General features: G+C 39.7%; 1 long non-coding RNA gene across 1 annotated transcript; it reads left to right on the top strand.

Moving 5' to 3' along the window:
* Window positions 1-4,434: 4,434 nt before the first annotated feature.
* LOC112656572 (uncharacterized) lies at window positions 4,435-5,807 on the top strand. The gene is made up of 3 exons (XR_003134471.3): window positions 4,435-4,542; window positions 4,699-4,850; window positions 5,496-5,807. It is a non-coding gene; the product is annotated as an uncharacterized LOC112656572 (long non-coding RNA).
* The last annotated feature ends 238 nt before the right edge of the window (window positions 5,808-6,045 follow it).

Below are 6,045 nucleotides of genomic sequence, written 5' to 3' on the forward strand. Positions count from 1 at the left end.
GATTTGCTATTCAGCACTTCTTAACTACCCAAACCACAAAGGACAAGAAAATAGTTTCTAAACCTGGCACCCATCAGATTCACCTGTGGGGCCGAACAAAATTTCTATGACCTTCAAACATAGGAAAAGACTCGTGACTAAACTCACAATAAAATAAATGCAAATTATTTGTTAGAATGGTAAAAAATAAAACCCATTCTGTTTGTGAGACTTGTGGGGGAAACAGATCCTTTCATGTGTTGGTGGTGGGAATGCAAACCGATTCTAAGCAGGAGAATTTGACAATACATTATAGAATAATAAATTAAAGAAGCATTTATTCTTTGGCTCAGCAATTTCACTTCTAAAAATGTATCCTAAACATATACCTGTGTAAGTACAAAATAACACGCATGTGTAAAATTATTCGTCGTGGCTTGCATTTTCTCTTTCTTTCTTTTTCTTCTTTTTTCTTTCTTTCTTTCTTTCTTTCTTTCTTTCTTTCTTTCTTTCTTTCTTTCTTTTTTTTCTCTCTCTCATACTCTTTCTATAATTTGAAAGTATTGGATAACTGAAATGAGCATTAGTAGAGGGTTGCAGGATGAATCCTAATACAGCTACTTAATGGAGCACTATGCAGCCATGAAAGGAATGAGGAAGATCTCCATGTACTGATGTGAAATGCTACCCAGAATACTTTGTTAATTGTAAAAAAAAAACAAATAAATAAATAAAAAATAAATAAATAAATAAAACACCAAATGAAGAACAGTGTGTGCTATACTACTTTTACTCAAGAAGAGAGGACATAAGAATTCATGTATTTTTTTCTTTATTTTGCTCCTCACAAACCACTGGAAGTTTAAAATCAGAACTAATAAAAATGGTAACCTATCTAAAACTTAAAATCATCTCACAAGTTAAAGAAAATTGCAAGTCTGGTGCAAATAACTTTTTTTCAGAATGATTTAGAGTAAATTGCTGAAATGGTGCTTCCTTCACACCCCAAAAATTTAGCGCGTGTTTCCCTGAAACATGCTACGCTCACCACATCAGGACAGTAACATGGAAACATGGTAAGTGTGGAATCCCTAGGCCCCATCCAAGTTTCAGTCTCTGAGTGTCCTTTAGAATAAGAGAGTCCTTGCTGAGAATCACATGCTACATTTAGTGTCAGGTCTCATAAAGTCTGGAGCAGTTCCTCAGTCTTTATTCTATGACCTTCTGAAGATTTTGAATATTGCCAACCCATTATGTTGAAGAATATCTCTTGATTTGGATTGTCCGATATTTCTCATGATTAGATTCAAGGCTGTGCATTTGGGGATAAACATAACAAAAATGATGTGTGTTCTCGTTTCATAATTTCAAGTTGTCTGTTACCGATGATGTCGACTTTGATCACTAGATCAAGATGGTCCACAACAGTTACTCTTTTTCTGTTTGTGATTATTTAGTAAGTAGTTCATGGGAAGGGACTTTGAAAGTGTGTAAATATCCTGTTCCTCAACAAACTTTGGATTAATTAATTCATATCATGGTTTCCTATATTACTCATAGATTATGGTTTGTTATTATCATTATTTGGAGGCCAAACTGTGCCAAATTTGACTAGTAGGAGACCCTACAAGATGGCTTATGTGTCTTTTTGAGATGGTTTCATTATTCTTGGAGTACTTCCATGCTTTCTGGCACAAGGTGTTCTAATGTTGGACTTTCCCTGCCCCAGCCCTGGAATCAGCCACTTCTCCAAGGATACCTGGTTCCTTTTACTGGAGAATGATGTTTAGAAACTAAGATTTATGTGATAGCTGTGCTTATTATTTTTGTGGTGTCTGCTTTAAGGCCATATTAGTGGACAGATGAAGCTATATATATATATATATTTGCATGTGCATAAATTTACATCTATCTTTATTTCTGTGTCTGTGAGTATATTTTGGAAATTGAGGTCACCTTAATAGCTTCAGTTTCTATTTAATATCACAGGTTTCATTCTCGTTTTCTTCCTTTCTATTATTTGTTACATCTCTCTCTGACACTAATTTGGCTTCCATTTTCCTTATTTGCCTAATCCACCTTTTTGTAATCAATCTCCCGCCTTCCATCTGCTTAAAGTAGAAGCTCTGTATTGTTAAATTTGAATTGGAAATCTCTGCATAAACATATGATTTAAAAATACACGCATGCATATTTCCTCCTACCTTTATCCATTGAAGGGCCTAGAAGCATTGACAATCCAGTGGCAGTGAGTAACCCCTAGCACCCAGATTTTGCTACCATTTAGCAAAATTACTCTTTAGAGAAATGGCTGATTCTGGGTCTGGGTGAGGGAATGAGCCTGGGATACCTTGCTGGGCTAAGAAAGAGCCAATATGAAGGGCAAAGATGGAAAAATTAGAGCTTCAAAAAGAGTCACTACAATGGGATGAAACATGCTCACTATACAAATCTGTAAGTGTCTAAAATGATACTCAGGAAAGAGAAAACCAAAGACAAAACAAACAAAACACAATACCATTTGCCACCTACTCTTTACTCTGAAAAGTGAGAATTCAAGCTGAATAATTATTTACTCTGCCTTTCCAGGAGGAGCAGTTGATCAGATAAATTTCTCTCTTGCTCTCTCTCTGTCTCACAAAGATCATCAGCTAATAAATACAGAATGAATGATAGAAATAGAAAAAAATCACCATTTTCTCAACCCCTAATGAAGGAATTGATTGAGGCCAAAATCATCAGAGGATGATAAAGCCATCAGGTGATATACTGATGGAGAATTGGATAGTATAGTGCAGCTGAAGTATTACTCTACAAATGATCTGAAGGTTTAAAAAGAAAATGGAAATTTACTAGTGGAGGGTGGAAACCAGCTCTGGCTTACCAATAATGGCTCAGTTAGATGTGATGTGCCTCACGATGTGTTGCAACGTCATATAGCATAAATAATGATATCTTGCTTAAAATATTTACCTGGATGTAATCCAGCCTCTAGATCCAAACTCTAGTTTACAGGGAATGCATGCGTGAGTGGAATAAGTTACACGACACTACAAAACCAGAAAGTCAGCCATTCCAAGGGACACCTGGCCTGGTCTCTCCAAGTTAATGTCATGCCAAAGAATGGGGAAGGGGAGCATTGTTTTAGGCTATAAATGACTTAAGAGATATATCAACTGTACATAATGTGGATTGGATCTTGGTAGGGCTAAAATGGGAGTAACATACATTTTTGGAGAAACTGGCAAAATTTGAATATAGATTAGGTATTAGATAATAATAAGGAATTAATATGATTTTTCAAAGCTGCATAATGGTATTGATTTTAACAAGGGAAATATTCGTATTTTAGTGATGTTCATATAATTTATTAAAGATACTTTAGTAAAAAATTTGAGGTAAATATGATAAAAATGTGAACAACAGTTAACCTAGATAATAGGCATATGGGTGTCATTATACTCTATTTTTCTACATGTTTGAAAATATCATAATAAAAAGTTAAAAGTAATTCTGACTCCCAGTCCCCAACCCAGATCTACTGAATGAGCCTAACCCTTAGTTGTCATCTTATTTTGTCAAGTATGCTATCTCAGTGAGGGAATGGATGAACAAATGTCTTTTTCAAAGTGTAATCTTCTTCCACAAATATTGACCAGGTCCCTCTTGAGGGTCAAGTACTTTTCTAGGTCCTAAAGATTCAGCAGTGAACAAACAGATACAAGGGATCTGAAATCCTTGGAACTTAGTATCTTGCCTTCTCCATAGTAGGACTTTTTAAAAACAAACAAACAAATTTTTTTTAAAGATTATATTTATTTATTCATGAGAGACACACACAGAGAGGCAGAGACACAGGCAGAGGGAGAAGCAGGCTCCCTGTGGGAAGCCCGACTCGATCTCAGGACTCCGGGATCATGACCTGAGCCGAAGACAGACTCTCAACCGCTGAGCCACCCAGGTGTCCCAAACAAACAAACTTCAAAAAATTGTTAAATATAATAAAAAACACAGAAAACAGATGGACAGTTTTATGACCTGTTGGACAGTACCACCCCTGCCCCACACAGGACCCAGAGCCTTCTCAGTGAGCCAGGACCCTTCCATGCCCCCCCCACAACCCCCAAGACACAACCCTCTTCCTCCCCAGAAGAGTAGGTTTTAGAAGGCTATGGCAAGTTCAGAACCCTGCCCTTAGTATTCTTCTGAGTATTACTCTACCCCTCAGAAGTAAAGTTTTACATTTTTCCTTTGGTTCAAAAGATTTTCATCTCAAAGTTTTACAAAACAGTACAATTCAGACATGCCTTATTAGACATGCGATTTTCACTTTATCATATCAAGGAGATGGAGCAGCTCTGGGGCAGACTCATTCCTGATTCACAGCTAATTCCGAGAACATAATGTCATAAAGGATCTTCAGATGCAAACGCATAATTCTATCGTGGTGGAGTGAAGAAATTAAAATGTTATTTAAAGTAACCTCAATGCCAGCTTCAGTGAATAAAGTTAGGGTCTCAAGAGACTGTCTGCAGAGTCATTATGTTGTAACACTGTTAAAAGGTGACCCGAGGCATTGCTCATTACCTGGGCTGCCTGAATCAAATGAGAAATAAGCTTCTCTCCCTAAAACACACACACACACACACACACACACACAAATTGAGAAATTTAATCTTCTCCCTGTTTTATTTGATTTTTTTTCTCTTCTAATTTAAGTCATTCAGTTCCAGACCGGAAATATTATAAAAATGGGCAACGTGTTCCCTGTCCAGCTGTTCTCAGAATGCCCAGATCTTGGCAACCACAACAAGGATCGAAAAGTAGAGATACGTGCATTTCGTCTGGAAGTTTCAAAGCTCTCATCCCAGGTAATTTTACATGCACAATGACACACCATCTTCACCAGGCTGTGGTGTGCGCTGAATACAATAACAAGCACGTAGTGTGGGGTGGGGGCGTACCCCAGGAGAGTTTGTGGGTGGCTGAGGTGGTGGGGAGGGTCCCAGACTGGGTGGGAACTGGGCTCCCCTTCCAGCAACTCCATCTCCTACCTGGATGGCCATGGGCCCACCTCTGTGTGGTGAAGCCTCAGCCCCCTCCTGGGTGAGTGGAAGCAGATTCCTCACAGGGATGCTGTGAGGATTCATGAGGACACCTGCCACCACCTGGGGGCTACTGTGGGCCACCGTGCTCCTCCCACCTGCTATCTCCTGTGTTCTCGACGTTCCTACCTGTCCCTCCATTACTCAAGAATGACTAGAAAATGGAGGAAGCCTAAGCATTTCTGAAAAGGGCGCGCTTTGCCCTTTCCACTCCCGGGCCCCCAGAGAGGAGGCTGCTCGACTGCATCCTGAGTCCTCAACCAACAGTTTTAATCTCTTCCCAATTACTTAATCTCTCTACACCTGAATTTCCTCACGTACGAAATGGAGATGAAGAGAGTATTTCCCCACTGGGCTGTAGTGAGGATTAAATGAGACGACGAGTTCTTGCTTTTATGAATGCTGTTCCAGGAACGTTCCACAGAGTCTGGAGCCTGAGGCCCAGCGGCCAAGTGGCGGCCTTCACTGTGCTTCGAGGACCCCCATCTCACCCCTCCTGGTCTGAAGGAGGGGGGCACGATTTGGAGGCAGCTGGGGTTACAGGATGACAAATGTCGCTTGCAGGACGCAATGGGAGCTCCCACAGCAAGGCCTGGAAAACATTAGTGAGAGATGGGGAAGACACAATCGCATTACCCTTCTCTTTCTATCCATCACTGCCTTTCTCTAGTCAATAAATGTCTCCCAGCTATTGCCTCTCGGCCTCTTCCTTGGGGTTTAGAGCTTGACACGTTAGATTTTAATGAGGAAGAATAGCCACATTTGGCTTTTTTATCTTCTCTCCTTGAGCAAAGCCTTATATTTGGTTGCTTTCTGGAAGAAAAATAAAAGTGTATCATGTTGTTAGTCTTGGACTGGACATTAAATAAAAACAATCAAATGGAAACAAAATGTCAGCAATCGGCTCTGAGGTCTCAGGGGCGAGCTTCCTGGCCACCGAGGCGCTGGGAAGTGTGGCTCC

Source organism: Canis lupus, chromosome 27 (genome assembly GCF_003254725.2).
Source record: "Canis lupus dingo isolate Sandy chromosome 27, ASM325472v2, whole genome shotgun sequence".
Classification (NCBI taxonomy): Eukaryota; Metazoa; Chordata; class Mammalia; order Carnivora; family Canidae; genus Canis; species Canis lupus.